General features: G+C 41.4%; 1 protein-coding gene across 4 annotated transcripts in view; it reads right to left on the bottom strand.

Annotated features, from left to right (window-relative positions):
- The window catches only part of ARHGAP32 (Rho GTPase activating protein 32), a 694,843-nt gene that overhangs the window by 253,467 nt on the left and 424,866 nt on the right, over positions 1 to 16,510 (bottom strand). The window contains exon 1 of one of the 4 annotated variants that reach the window (XM_029573156.1): positions 9,231 to 9,280. The exons of the other annotated variants lie outside the window; for them this stretch is intronic. The gene's annotated coding sequence lies outside the window, so the exon portion shown is untranslated. Of the gene's footprint in view, positions 1 to 9,230; positions 9,281 to 16,510 lie in introns of those variants that run through there. 4 annotated transcript variants of the gene reach the window in all.

The following is a 16,510-nucleotide window of genomic DNA, read 5'->3' as shown; positions in this document are numbered from 1 at the left end:
TCCCTCGCAGCCAGTCAAAACCCCGTAGCAGGGCTAGCCTGGTATCAAAAATCTTTTGTCCTTTTGAATAATAAAAATAAATATAAATATATATATGTCTCTTAAGAATAATGATGATGTTGCTCATATGCTCCTTTCTCTAGTATATGTGATAAGTTTTTTGGATGTTTCATATTTGTTCTATTGTTGTTACTTTATGTGAGGTTCTTAATGCTGTTTGTTTTTTATTTAATTTTATTCACGTAATTGGTCTGTTTTTTAATTATTTTATGATTTTTTATGTATTTATGATTTATTCTATTTATATATGTTTATTTGTAGCCCCTGAGGCAGCCACTGGAATGTGGTGAAACTCGGCCTGAGTCGGGCAATTTTAATTAACATTATACGTCTCCACCTATTCAAAATTTGGCAAAGACTTTTTTTGGGCATCTACTTCTTTGTTGTTTCCTCACAGCTTTGTTAGATCACCTGCCTTGCTGTTTTTTGGATCAAGGTAGGAAAGGCATGATGACCGATGGACACAGACGGAGAGGAAAAAACTCACCAACCAATGGAAAACAAATGGGGAACCGGAGAGAGACCCAGCGCAGAATGAAACACACACTTTGTGGAACTTTGTCCTCAAAAAAGAGTAAGAGCTGCACCACCACGACACGACAGTTCTGCAGAAAAGAAGAGACTGAATAGAGACCCCCACTTGGACGCATGGATAGTGGTATGCTGTGCATGCTCAGACGTTTTCCGTGCTGGGCTTCATCTGATGATGTCACCCATATGTGAGGACTACCATAGTGCTTGTCCTAGGAGAAAGAGCATCAGAGCTAAGTATTACAGTTTTCTGACTCCCTTAGCCCTCTTCAACCCGGAAATACATTCCCTGCCATACTCACCTGCTCTTTCATCTGTATCACTGCCAACAGTATAGACACCAGCAAGAGTGTCCAGCTGAAGAGTCCCCGGACCAAAGTCCTCCACCAGCAACAACTGTACTTTGCATGGTAGGCCTCTTCCTGTCTGGCGCTTGGTCCTCTCAATCTGTACCAGCTTGGCCTTGACAGTCGCCCTGGTGTCCTGCCAGCAATGCTTCAGCTGATCCACTATCCTGGTCACCACTGACAGGCTGCTGACATCCTTGGTGATGCTCTTCCAGATCTTCTGCCACAGCAGAAGGTTCTTCTCTTCCTTCATGAAGTGCACATCATGTTGATGTCGCTTCTCCTCCAGCTGTTAGCTCCCAGATGATGTCTGGTGTGGTCAATGAGCCCTACTCCCACTATCTGCCCCCTCCCCTTCCCCTCTGCCCCTTCCAACCACTTTCCCCTCCTCTAACTGTACCCTCCTCCACCTCACGCATGCCACTCTCTTCCTGACCCATCTGTCTATGCTCCACCAACCCATGCATGCCACTCTCTTCTGCTCCATCACCTTTCACGTGCTACACCAACCTATGCAGCATATCTTCTCTGTCACCACTCGCCTGCCTGACATGCTCATCCATTCCCCCCACTTACACACAAGTGGACAAGAAAGATGCATTCTAACGATTTTCTCAAGACAGACAAAAGGATTCCCAATTTTCAATTTGATTTAAAAAAAATGAAATATGCAATGTGGCCATGTACCTGTTTTTAAATATGTTTTTAATATGTATACATTCCAATTTTAATTCACTTAAAAATTTCAATGTTTTTAATGTTATATATGTTTTAATATGGTTTTTAATATTATTAATGTATGTTTAATATGTTCGGATTTCAAATGTGATTTTAATAAAGTGACATTTCTAAAGACCAGCTGGTCTAATTCTTCCTTTGCTGTGACTTATCACAGGCCTTCATGCTTGGGCCAGAGTTTCTCACATTAGTGTGGCAATCTCTGCCCCAGAGAGGTACAGCCTGTGACACTAGGGTTGCCAACTGTCCAAATGTTCTACAGACAGTACAGAAATTAAGGCTACTGTCTGGAAGGCAGGAGGGGAACTAAAATGTCCAGAAATTGTCCAGATTTTAGCCCTCCAAGAGCAGCTGGAGGAGGGGGTCTACCCAGCATGTCTCTCTTCTAGGCTGTTCTTCCTCCTCCACCCAGTACTAGTGTCTTTTCTCTCCTTCCTGTAGAACTGTTTGTATCACAGGGCTCTCCATAAATATGGAGCCCCACATAGTGCAAATAGTTAATGGTTGCTTTGCATCACAGGAGAGACAAGAGACACTGGCATTGGCTGCAAGAGCAGCACTTCCTTCAACCCTGGTGCAAGCCCAGAAAAACAAGTGTTTTGGGCCTGCGCCAGTGGAATGAAGGAAATGCCATTGCCGATATAGAAGCCAGTGGAAGCAGCTGTGGAACAGTATTGGGCCACGGGGCTGAACAGGAGCGGAGGTGCAGAAGGTTGTGCAGTGTCAGGCTCAGAGCTGCAGGAGGTTGTGAGGTGTTGGGCCCGCAGGGCAGAAAAGGCAGAGAAGCGGGAGCTCGAGCAGCTACAGCCTCGGCCCGAATGACTTGCCACCCCAGTTTGATATACCTCGGATCTGCTTGGCTAAGCAAAAGTCTGCCCAATCAGATGGCATGAAATCTTACATTCCTCCTCCCGATCCTCCCCCAGGCCGGCAGCAGGAGCAGCGTTTAAATTGGGCCTCATCTCCCACTGCTGCGGGACCAGTCTCGTGGTCTGAGCTGCGTGATTGGCCCAATTAAAACACTGCTCCTGCTGCCGGAGGATTAGCAGGAAGGCTGCCACAGAGAGAGTTACTGATGGTGCAAGGAAAGAGAGGGAGGAAAAGGGAAATAAGCCTGTGGGGCAGCATCTGGAAGAGGGAGGGGGTGTGAGAAGGGAAAGAGAGACCGAGGAGGGTGAGGAGGAATGAAGGGACAAGAACCTCAGGGTTAGCATATAGGGGAAGGGTTGAGAAGAGAAAAGGCTATGAAGGTAAGAATGAGAGCTTCTGGAAGAGGGGAGTCAGATGTGGGGAAGAGTCTCTATAGGGAGGAGGTTGAGAAGAGGGAAAAGCCTTTGAAGAGGGGTGAGAGAGTACATAGGCCTTTTCAGAAAGAGTTGAAAAGAAGGAAAAACTCTTGAGCGGGAGGGAGGGGGGACTGGGAAGGAGTTGAAAGGCAGTGTAAAGAGACAGAAGGACAGTGGAAGGAGCGTTACTCTTTTCATTTCTCACTTAGACTACCAGCCTTCCATCTCCCACTGGCACCGCCTCTTCAGCCCCTTCATTTCCTCTGTCTTCTCAGGCTCCTAGTCCTTCTCTTTCATCCACTCCTTAGACCCCCATTTTCACCCTCCCCCAAGACCTCAGACTCTCTCTCACCAGCCCCAGTTCCTTCCGTCACTCATCTCTTCTGGCATGGTCGAGCCCCTTTCTTTTGCCTCTTACCTCCTACCTAGATTTCCATTCCCTCCTTTTTTCCCTCCTCACTAGCCCCATTTCCAAATTCATCCTCTTTACAGAGCCATCTCTTCTGTTTTCATTTTTTGCAAAATACAGGAAGACATGCATTTCTGTTTCTCATCCTCCAATATTACACTCTTTACAGAATCTGGCTTCTTGGGGTTTCCATTTCAAGTTTTGTCTGCATGCTTCTGTTTCTAATTTGTGCTCTCTTCCTCTGTATTAGGTGAGGGTCTGCCCATATTCTGCATGTTTGACTGAGGTAAGGAACTCTGCTAGCATGTAGTTCTTGTGGGAGATCTGTACCAATCCAATTTGACCCCAATAGGAGGTGCATTAATATTTTAGGGTCTGGTGTAATATCTGCAGTGCTACCTGTGAGGAAGTGTACAGAAAACTCCCTCAGACTACCTTAAAGGACTGGGCACAGCTAACTCGCCCAGTCCTCCTTAAGGAGGGAATCCTGGGTGAAGGGAGGAGCCTCCCAGGGGCCTCTCTAAACCTTCTAGACCTCAGGGCCTAGAAGGGTTAGAGAGGCCCCCGGGGAGCTGGCAGAGAAGTATCATATGCCAAGACCTGTTATGTGTGAGAACTGTGCATAACCTGAAGCTAAGGTGAGCTGATTCGTTTGGGTTGATTTTTTCCAGGACTGTGGTTAACTTGAAGATTGGCTGAGCTGCATGGTTTTGTTTTCTGTTGACTTTTACACTGTAAATAAAGTGCACGCTACAGAACAGCCAGAGTCTTGTCTCCTTTTCCTCTGGCTGTCCCTAGCCGCTTCTGCTTGAGTTACCACACTGCCTTTTCATAGCTAGGGTTGTTGCAGTTTGAGTCCTAGGAGTTTGTGTTATGACATTTTGTAGATTTACTTTATAGGTTCTGAGTGTCTTTTTGCAAGCTTTTATGTTTCTTTACAAAGTGGCAGTGGAAGGGAGTATATGTTGCTGTTCCTGAAGTGACCCTACAATTTCAATATATAATGTAATGGGAAATTTTCTACGTCCGTTATTGAAGGAATTTCTGTGGATGTGGTATGTCTGAATTAGAAGCAGCATTGTCCTAATCATCAGGAAGGCTGCTCACCACGCAAAAATGTCAGTAATCTTATTATGGGTTTCATAGATGTTTGGTTTTTGCTTGTAAGTTTTACTACCCTTAACAGATCCATGGGGGTAACTTGCACGGAGTGGCAGTTACTGCCCTTGGTGGACACTTGGGGGTAACCAGCACAGAGCGGCAGTTGTGCCATGGGAAGCTTGCTGGGCAGACTGCACGGGCCATTTGGTCTTTTTCTGCTGACAATACTGCATTACAGAATTGGAGATGCACAGTTTATTCTGAGATTCATTCCCATTCTATGCAGACTCCAGACTTTACTTCCATATAGAATAGTTGGTTGAATGATGCTATCAAATAATTAGAATAGTAGGTTTACTGGGCGACTGAAACTGACTGGGGGTTTCTTTATGCATAGAATGCCCTTGGGACTTTTTCTTGTAGTGTCTTTTACAGCTAATTTAAAGGGGCAAGGGGTGAGTATGTTAGGTAGAAATGTCTCTTTGATTTGCCTCCTTACATACCTAGCTTGCACTCCCAGTGCCCCCCCCCCCCCCAAGATATCATTGCACATGTCCCATAAACAGGAGGAATCCCATCGGCTACACTGCCTCCACAGGGAAGAGTGTGTATGTATGTGTACGTGGACGTAGAGTGTGTAGGGGAAGAGTGCATGTGTGTGAGGCTCATGAGAGGCTTCTAGGAAAAGTAAAAAGTCATGGGATAGGTGGCGATGTCCTTTCGTGGATTGCAAACTGGCTAAAAGACAGGAAACAGAGTATAGGATTAAATGGACAATTTTCTCAGTGGAAGGGTGTGGGCAGTGGAGTGCCTCAGGGATCTGTATCGGGACCCTTACTTTTCAATATATTTATAAATGATCTGGAAAGAAATACCACGAGTGAGATAATCAAATTTGCAGATGATACAAAATTGTTCAGAGTAGTTAAATCACAAGCAGATTGTGATAAATTGCAGGAAGACCTTGTGAGGCCGGAAAATTGGGCATCAAAATGGCAGATGAAATTTAATGTGGATAAGTGCAAAGTGATGCATATAGGGAAAAATAACCCATGCTATAGTTACACAATGTTAGGTTCCATATTAGGAGCTACCACCCAAGAAAGAGATCTAGGCGTCATAGTGGATAACACATTGAAATCGTTGGTTCAGTGTGCTGCGACAGTCAAAAAAGCAAACAGAATGTTGGGAATTATTAGAAAGGGAATGGTGAATAAAACAGAAAATGTCATAATGCCTCTATCGCTCCATGGTGAGACCGCACCTTGAATACTGTGTATAATTCTGGTCGCCACATCTCAAAAAACATATAATTGCGATGGAGAAGGTACAGAGAAGGGCTACCAAAATGATAAGGGGAATGGAACAGCTCCCCTATGAAGAAAGGCTAAAGAGGTTAGGACTTTTCAGCTTGGAGAAGAGACGGCTGAGGGGGGGACATGATAGAGGTGTTTAAAATCATGAGAGGTCTAGAACGGGTAGATGTGAATCAGTTATTTACTCTTTCGGATAATAGAAAGACTAGGGGGCACTCCATGAAGTTAGCATGTGGCACATTTTAAAACTAATCGGAAAAAGTTCTTTTTTACTCAACGCACAATTAAACTCTGGAATTTGTTGCCAGAGGATGTGGTTAGTGCAGTTAGTATAGCTGTGTTTAAAAAAGGATTGGATAAGTTCTTAGAGGAGAAGTCCATTACCTGCTATTAAGTTCACTTAGAGAATAGCCACTGCCATTAGCAATGGTTACATGGAATAGACTTAGTTTTTGGGTACTTGCCAGGTTCTTATGGCCTGGATTGGCCACTGTTGGAAACAGGATGCTGGGCTTGATGGACCCTTGGTATGTGGACATCGTCAGCAAAATACTCTGCTTCTCTAAGTGTTTGGAATTTTCACAGTTGAAAGCTGGCAAACCTATGTGACACATGTGACAGGCCCTGCATCCTTGGGCCAGAGATTTCCATCTCAAATAGACATCTATGAACCACCAATCCACAGCACAGGCCTGCTCAGGTCCCTTTTATCAACCAATGAGGAACACTGCAGCATTTTACAAACTAAAGCAGGTTTTTAATGCCATTTTATCATGGTTTTCTGCATCTCAACTTTAATGCTGGTTTTGGCATGCTTTTTGGGCTTAATGCAGATTTTTAGAACCAATTTCATTTGCATACCATTACTTTATAGCATTGAGTGGGAACGTGTGTTGACGCACGTGAAATTAAAAATCAGTGCTAAAATTTAATGCCTTTTTGGTCTGCATTTTATTACATTGGCCACAATATTTGGCATGGGGGAATAGCCTAGCAGTTAGAGGCAAGGGTTCAAATCCCACTGACACTCCTTGTGACCTTGGGCACAAATTTAGGGCCTGATTTATTTATTTAGGAATTTTATATGCCGATCAAGAATAAGATCACAATGGTTTACAAAATCAGCTTTCATATTCTTGGTTTAACAATTACATTCTGTGTAAGCATTCATAATTTAGGTCAACATCACGGTTGTTATGTTCATAAATATTCTGCATCTCTGGAGAAAATGCTTGGTGAATGAGGCCCTTAGATTGTGAGCCCTCTGGGGACAGGGAAATACCTACCTACTGAATGTAACTAGCCTTGAGCTAACAGTGAAAAGGTTTGCGAGAAAAAGTTTAATTACAAATACGCAAAACGCACAATGGTCATTACTCCCTTCAGAAACTGCCACGCCATATGGTTGTCAGATGACGCCATAGCAGCAGAGACAAGAGTAAGCCAGTCCTTATTTTAAAAATTCTCATCCCACTGTATATGTGGGATTTTCCTTTTATGAAATTACAAGTACATGTCCCTGCAAACAAAGAGACAAAGCCGAGAGCACACAACAAAGCTTACAGAAGATTCCTCTGGGTGGTTTTGTTTTTTGTTTTTTTTTACTTTGGTATATCATCACCACATTCCACTTAGACCTAAAAATAAGAGACACTTCTAGAGACTGAACCAAAGATTTACGTAGAAAGTGATTCGACACTGCTTAGAAACACCACAAAGTGGCATATAAGAGCAAAATGTTTTTGCATGCACTGACCGCATTAATTATATGTGGTTTTGAACACAGGTGCTTAAAAGCAGAAAAGCAATGCCAGTAAGAGTATAGCTATCCCAGTGGAGGAAAAGTCTAGTGGTTCAAGCAGCAAGCTGAAAGCCAGGGTCCAAATCCTGCTTTTCCCCACTGCTGCTCCTTGTGACCATGGGTAAGTCACTTCACTTTCATTGCCTCAGGTACAAATTTAGGTTGGTAAACCCTCTGGGGCAGACACCTACTAACAGACCCTGAATCTGTAACTCGCCTTGAAATCAGATTTGGACTTTTAAGGGGGTCCAGTGTAATTGTCAAGCATTACCCATTGCAACTAGGCAACCCTTAAATTGTTTTAGTTTGTTTGAGCAGATACAGGCTTGGAAAGAAAAGGAATCCCCCATGTTTTCTTAGTACTCAGCAATACAAAGGCTGATGCTATGTGTTTCTTTTGCTTTCGTTAGCATTAAGAGAGAATACATTTGACTGTGTCAATCTTAAAATCAATAAGAAAATATTGCACTCAACTGAATTTTCATTTGTGAACAAAAACATTCAGTTTTGCTATTAGCAGGTGAGATTTTCTAATCATAGAGGCAAAATATAGCTAGGCATATAATGTGCACGGCATGGTTATATATATTTAAAATTTATTATGTACAGTAGCTGCAGTAAATATTCCAATACCATTATTCAAAGCCTTACTTGCTTCCAAGCACAGTCCAACAATGCCAAAAATTCCTATTATATGACACACCTCCCATACTACTAAATTATTTCTGCATGCATTGGCTGTTCTAAGACATCGCTTCCAACCCGTCTTTATTGTTTGCTCCTCAGGCTGACAAAGGATATCAATCACATCGGCACAACAGGAGAAATTAAAGTGTAAGAGAAGCAATATTGACTGCTATTGTGTAAATGCTCTCATGTCTTTTCTGTACTCTTCACAGTGAACAGGATTTTCTCAGAGCAGTTCAAGACTGAATCTGCCGTGTTCTAATGCAGGACACTATCAGCCCAGGGCACATACTCTCGAATAGAAACACATCGCTAATGCTTTTTACTACCATTCCCGCAATCCCTTGTAATTAACTATGGGAGAAATTTTGCAGAATATATAAATGCGCCGCTACGTACAAACCCTCAGATTCTCCCAGGAAGGCACAAAGCATTTTGCACACTTTAGAGCTTAAAGTGCTGGGGCTTTATTAAAAGTGAGTCATTGTTCTTCAGAGTTCAAACTCTGCCATCAAACCCCAAGGCAATTCTGCAAAGGGAGATGGGGGGGGAGGGGGTCCTAGGAAAGATCTGTTCTCTTGTTCACTCCTTTATACAAAAAAAAAAAAAAAAACACAGAACACAATGGTAGACCAAGACCCATAAAGGCCCATCTTTTCTATCCCCCAACTGTTTAAAATGCTGAAAAGTACATCACAAGTTATGCTACCCCCACAAGAGAATCCAAAATAAATGAAGGTCTTCCTAATGTACTTTTTCTACCTTAAACAACAGTCTTTGTTTCCCAACTCTCCTCTGCTGTATTTTCATCTGCATCCTGACAGTGTTTTTAATGCTCACTGAATTTTTGCCAGCTGCTCACAGATTTTAGAGTTCGGGGATACTGCAACTTAAAAAGTAACTAAATATGCATGCAAAGGTTACAGGGTATGTATAGGTCTATATCTCACTCACCAGTGTTACAATGATCCATTCTTTCCATCAACAGGATCCCCAGCTCAGGCCTATTAACTCCCGATCACTCCTCCGCTTTTCTCAACACCAGATGACTGAAAAACCTTTCCAGGCATCAGAGCCAGGGTCGGAACTCCAGCCCAGCAAAATTAAATCAAAGCCTCCACGCTCACTTCTCCCCGACTCTGTTCCACTGCTCTCGCCCCTGAAGCAAATACGCTCATGGAACAGCATTCAAGTGCCGTCTCTCTCCCTCATCCCGCTAGCTGTTTCTGCACTAGCAATTTCATGCTCAATTTGCACAGTGCAGAAATCAGTAGTGTTCATTCTCTCTCTCTCTCTCTCTCTGAAAGGGTCCCACAGGACAAGATGTGGAGTTTAGCATGAGCCAAGAGAAACATAGTAGGCGTGCAAGCAAGGCTTGTGCTCATGCCAACTAGAAGTACATCGCTGCAGCATGCAGAGTGTGACAGTGAACTGCTCTCTTGACAAACTTTTGTACTTCCCTGAAGCTGAAAACAAATGTTTTACTTAATTGTCTTGCTGTATTTGCTAAAAAAAAATTGAATATTTGCTTATGAAAAAAAAAATACTGTTTTCAATAGCAGGTCCAAAGTTCTGGAATTCCCTGCCTGAGGCGTTACACATTTTACCAGAAAGAAAAAGATTTAAAAGTGAACTAAAAACATGGCTATTCAAAACCGCATATAATTTAACTTAAAAACATCAGAATATACAGAACCACAAAAATAAGGACAAAACTAATAGAATCATGAAGAATAAATCAATCAAACGAGAGAATGGAAGATTCTCAGAACAACTCACTAAGACGTGAAAACTACCATTTCGTTTGTAATTATCCTTACTCTTTGCCTCATGTACTAGATCAATTTTAATATGTACTACTAAATTTCTCTTGATAGATATCAATGCCTGTCTGTGAATACCTCCGCTGTAACCAATCTATGTTTGCTTGTAGGTTGAGTTATAATTATGAATGTCACTTTGAAAACCATTGTGATCTACATAAGGAACGACGGTATATAAAATTTATTTATTTAAAACTTTTATATACCGACAACCGTTTGCACATCGTATCAGTTTACAAATAACTTGTAACTTTTCGGCAGTGCCTTTACATGGAACAATAACTATGAGTACAGGAACTAACAAACAAACAAGGAAACAGAGTAACTATTTACAAGATTCAATGGTATATTTGTATTTTATTTATGTCTAAATAAAATACATTTCTCTTTCAGAAACTACTTTTTCTTTGATTTAATGATAAAGCCATAAATTTTGGGTGACGGTACAGTAAACCTGGCACCTCCCCCTCACACATAAAATAAAAAATGCAAAAAGTCCAGAAGATAATTTGCGTGCATGGCTTGAAGCCTTGAAATGGTGTCTCCTCAGCTCAAGGGAGGGGATAAAATTCCACATAAAAAATCTGTGCAAGAAATTAAATCATCTGGGGCTAAAGGGGCATTATTTTAAAATCACACAGTCTGGCAGTGTTGGGTTTTGGGGTTTTTTTTGGAGGGGGGGTGGGAAATGGATCTTTTCTTCTCTCTCTCTAGAAAGCATTGCTCTAGGATGGCTCTGGTCCATTCCAAGCACTGAAGGGTTGTTTCCCCAAAAGAAAAATGCACATGAACACATACCCACAAAATATGTGTGAGCCGGTTCATGGACCCCATAAAGCCCATCCATGGACACCCTATGGAACCCCAGGTTAACAACCCAAGGTTATTACTGGTTACCAGAGTAGTGGTAGTTGCTTATTCTCCCTTAGCCTCAGAGCACCACCTCCATGGTGCGCTACGGCCTAAGCTATGAGGCTAGCTCAGACTTGCACTTTCTTTTGGCCTACTGTGAATGACTGTTCCACTTTTTGGAACTGAAACTATGAGTTGTTTTTCTAGATTATAAATTCTGGTGTTATGAAAAGTTACTATGCAGCCAAGCAGGCATTTTTACCCAATAGCCATATTGATTGATCTCAAGAAAACATCTTTATAGGTTGTGATACTTTTTAAGGAGAATAAAGGCAGATGTAGTGCAGGACTTTTCCAGACCACACAAGTCCTTTCTTCAGATTATTTTATCATAGTAGTTGACCTTTAAAGTAAAATATGTTTCCATATTCATGTAGTATAAAAGCATTTGAAATTAACAAGAGAAGGGAAAAGCTCATTAAACTATGTGCTCTCGAAACATATCAACATTTTGATGAAATCACGTGGACCAACTGGCTGATCATTCTAGTCTCTTACACAGCTGTCTGTCCATATCTCGTCATCGTCATTATCATCATCAAATGCGGTCTTTCACATAAATGCTGGCAACTATTCTGCACCAGTTCTATTTGTGATGAGCTTTCCTTTTAACTTCACCCATGCTTTCAGATCTTGACCATTTTTAATGACATTTCTTCTAATCAATACCTATCAATATATGTTTATTTCACAAATTGGGTTTGTCTACCACCTGCTTATAACCACCAATCCAGAGAACATAAGGATGAAAGAGGAGCTTGCAATTACTATAAATACAACCATAAATATCAACCAGGTGACTGGAAGTTTAATGAAGCAAAGAGCATTTTACATTAAACATTTGACTGCAGCTTAATAAGTTGATAAGAACATAAGAAGTTGCCATGCTGAGTCAGACCGAGAAACCATCAAGCCCAGCATCCTTTTTCCAGGTTACAAGTACCTGACAAGTACTCTAACATTAAATAAATCGCATGCTACTAATGCCAGTAATAGCAGTGGCAATTCTCTAAGTTAACTTGATTAATAGCAGTTTATGGTCTTCTCCAGGAACTTATCCAAACCTTTTTTTAAACCCAGCTATACTAACTGCCCTAACCACATCCTCTGGCAACAAACTCCAAAGCTTAGTTGTGCGTTTGCATAACACCTTTCACAGAAAACATAAGATCTTCCAACAACCACATCCATAGCAGAGTCAGAGTCAAAAGATGAGGCTTGCTAGCAGAGTTTTTGTGTGTAATGGTTTTATGCTGATAATTTTATGCTTTCACTTTTATTTGTTTTTTGAGCCAATGTTTATTTTGTATTTTTATGTTTAATTATTAATGTACTATTGTAAACCACTTAGGAAATCTGATAAGTGGCATATATTTATAAATAAATACACATGATTTTTTCCTTTGTTCTTCAATGGCTGCACTTAAGACATGCATTTCCCTGAGCATAAGCAACATGAATCTATCTACTAATTGGGCATCAACGACATAGAAAATGTGGGTGGGAGGTTCTGGAAGCCAAATTTAGGATTTTAGGTAGAAAGCTGAAATCCAGAACCTCCAGGGTGGCATTCTCTGAAATGCTCCCTGTTCCATATGCAGGTCCCTAGAGGCAGACAGAGCTCAGGAGTCTCAATGTGTGGATGAGACGATGATGCAGGGAAGAGGGATTCTGTTTTGTAAGGAACTGGACAACCTTTTGGGGAAGGGGGGAGACTTTTCCGAAAGGATGGGCTACACCTTAACCAGAGTGGAACCAGGCTGCTGGCCTAGAACAAGGGGCAAAGCAGTCACTCAGCAGTGCATGGTTTGGAGGAATGTATCTTTGAAGGACACTAACGAAACAGGAGAGTTAGAATATTCCAACAGAGAGGTTCCAATAAAAGCAAAAGTAGTCCATGTGCCTATAAGTAAAGAATCACCTGAGCTGAAGAATTCCAAATTATCCCTATCAACTGAAAAACAGGTTATTAATGCAAACAAAAAAAAGCACTTTGAAATGTCTGTATGCCAATGCCAGAAGTCTAAGAAATAAGATGGGAGAGTGTATAGCAGTGAATGATGAGATAGACACAATTTGCATCTCAGAGACCTGGTAGGAGGATAATCAATAGGACAGTGCTAAATCAGGGTACAAATTATATTGCAATAATAGAGAGGATCAACTTGGTGAGAGTGTGGCACTTTATACAGAGTCCAGACAGGATAAAGATCATAGAAGAGACTAAATGCTCAGAAGAATCTATATAGGTAGAAATCCTAGGTGTATTGGGTAACAGTATAGTGATAGGAGTATACTACCATCCACCTGGCCAAAATGATCAGACAGATGATGAAATGCTAAGAAAAATCAGGGAAGCTAACCAATTTGGCAGTGCAGTAATAATGGGAGATTTCAATTACCAGAAAAGTACCGAAGGGGGACTCTATATAAATGAACATTGATTTACCTGTGGAGTTGCCAGGTTTATGCTTTTGAACCAAATAAATATAAATTTACTTTGAGCATTTGTGGAATTGAAGATTTGTTCCTGCACCATTGTTGTTAGATTTCAATTACCCCAATATTGACTGGGTAAATATAACATCAGGACATGCTAGAGACAAACTTCCTGGATGGAATAAATGATTGCTTCATCAAGCAATTGGTTCAAGAACCAAAGAGATGGAATTATTTTAGATTTAATTCTTAGTAGACCGCAGTATTTAGTGAGAGAGTAATGGGGGTGGGGCCACTTGGCAATAGTGATCGTAACATGATCAAATTTGAACTAATGATTGGAAGGGGGACAATATGTAAATATACGGCGCTAACAAAATTTTCAAAAGGGAAACTTTAATAAAATGAGGGAAATAGGAAAAAAACAAAGGTGCAGCTGCAAAGGTTAAAAGTGTATAACAGGCATGGACATTGTTTAAATATACAATCTTAGAAGCACAGTCCAAATGTATTCCACGGATTAAGAAAGGTGGAAAGAAGGCAAAACAATTACCAGCATGGTTAACAGGTGAGGTGAAAAAGGCTATTTTAGCCAACAAAACATCCTTCAAAAATTGGAAGAAGGATCCATGTGAAGAAAATAGGAAAAAGCATAAGTATTGTCAAGTTAAATGTAAAACAATGATAAGCAGGCTAAGAAAGAATTTGAAATGAAGTTGGCCATAGAGACAAAAACTCAAAAAAACTTTTAAAAATGTATCCAAAGCAAGAAACCTGTGAAGGAGTCGGTTGGACAGTTAGATGACCGAGGGGTTGAAGGGGCTCTTAGGAAAGATAAGGCCATTGCAGAAAGATTAAATGAATTCTTTGCTTCTGGCTTACTAGAAACATAGAAATGACGGCAGAAGAAGACCAAACGGCCCATCCAGTCTGCCCAGCAAGCTTTCGCACTTTTTTTTTTCTCTCATACTTATTTGTTACTCTTGGCGCTTAGTAACCTTTTTTATTCTAGTTCCCTTCCACCCCCACCATTAATGTAGAGAGCAGTGTTGGAACTGCATCTAAGTGAAATAGCTTAATTAGTTAGGGGTATTTACCACCGCAGTAAGCAAGCTACACCCATGCTTATCTGTTTATCCAGATTATGTAATTCAGTCCTTGTTGGTGCCTGAATATAGATCTACATTTCTTCATTCCCCCCTGCCGTTGAAGCAGAGAGCTATGCTGGATATGCGTGAAGTGTCAGACTTTCTCCCCTGCCGTTGAAGCAGAGAGCTATGTTTTATATGCATCGAAAGTGAAGTATCAGGCTTATTTTGTTTGGGGTAGTAACCACCGTAACAAGCAAGCTACTCCCCGCTTTTTTGTGAATACAAATCCTTTTTTCCACATTTCCTCATTGCCGCTGAAGCTTAGAGCAATGTTGGAGTCACATTAACCATGTATATGTTACTGAATAAGGGTATTATCACCAGGTAGCAGCCATCGTTCCCATGAGCCTCCCACTCTTCATTTCTCATCCTCTAGACTTTATGGATCCACAGTGTTTATCCCACGCCCCTTTGAAGTCCTTTACAGTTTTGGTCCTCACCACTTCCTCCGGAAGGTCATTCCAGGCATCCACCACCCTCTCCATGAAGAAATACTTCCTGACATTGGTTCTGTCTTCCACCCTGGAGTTTTAAACTGTGGCCCCTGCTTCTGCTGATTTTTTTCCCAACGGAAAAGGTTTGTCGTTATCTTTGGATCATTAAAACCTTTCAAGTATCTGAAAGTCTGTATCATATCACCTCTGCTCCTCCTTTCCTCCAGGGTATACATATTTAGATTCTTCAATCTCTCCTCATAAGTCATTCGATGAAGACCATCTACCTTTATGGTCGCCCTTCTCTGGACATCTCCATCCTGTCTCTTCGGAGATACGGTCTCCAGTACTGAGCGCAGTACTCCAGGTGAGGCCTAACCAACGACCTGTACAAGGGGATCATCACTTCCCTTTTCTTACTCGATATTCCTCGCTCTATGCAGCCCAACATTCTTCTGGCTTTAGCTATCGCCTTGTCACTTTGTTTCGGTGTTGGGGAGATACCGGTTTCGGAGATGGTTTTCAAGGTTGATGATGAACTGAACCAAATCACTGTGAACCTGGAAGATGAGGTAGGCCAGATTGACAAACTAAAGAGTAGCAAATCACCTGGACCGGATGGTATGCACCCCAGCTGTATCAGGGGGACCAATGGTTTTTCATTGTGTTCAATCAATGAATCAAGGCGCCATATATAGTTCAAGGTAGAAGACTATGTGCATACTATATTGTCGGAAAATGAATCTCATGCAGTTATCAGCGATCTGACACTACCTTCTTTATATCACGGCATGTGTATAATGTAAACAATTATAGAAATTGAATACGCCTTATGTAAGGCAGTGCAGAAAATGACAGTCCTTTTAAATTTAGGATATGCTTTTGCTGCAAAACTAATCTTGACAGTGTGCATGGATATCTTTAGCAAGGTTTCTGAACTAAACTTCTTTGCGTTTTTCATCGATATAAAATGATTCCTACTACCCTCGCTCAGGCTTAAAACTCTGTAAAGGATAGCACTTTTCTGATGGCACTGTTTGTACATGCAGCGAAAGCATATCCTAAATTCTACCCTGAACTATATATGACGCCATGATTCACTGACTGACTCCATGATGAGAAATCACTGGTCCCCCTGACGCAGCTTGGGTGCGAAACAGGGCCTTTTCGGGTTCCTTGTTTAAGAAGTGATTTGTATTTTGAAAAGCTCTTCCTGTTGCTTGCAACTAAATAAAATTGGTGGACTTATGTATTGAACAATGCTTTTAATTAAGTTAGTGAGCCACACATTCTCCTTTAATGTAATTCTTATGATTCAACAAGAAGGCAGGCAATTTCTACATTTGATCTAAATGCCATCAATAGTAACAGATTTTCTAGACAGGGATTCGAGAAAGGTATCAGAATCAGGCATGTACAAATAGCCACCAGGCTTCTACTATAAGAAGATGTGGCCACAACCTGATTTTGAAAAC

The sequence above is a fragment of the Rhinatrema bivittatum genome, chromosome 12, assembly GCF_901001135.1.
Source record: "Rhinatrema bivittatum chromosome 12, aRhiBiv1.1, whole genome shotgun sequence".
In the NCBI taxonomy this organism is placed as follows: Eukaryota; Metazoa; Chordata; class Amphibia; order Gymnophiona; family Rhinatrematidae; genus Rhinatrema; species Rhinatrema bivittatum.
This window is presented reverse-complemented; position numbering and strand designations above follow the sequence as displayed.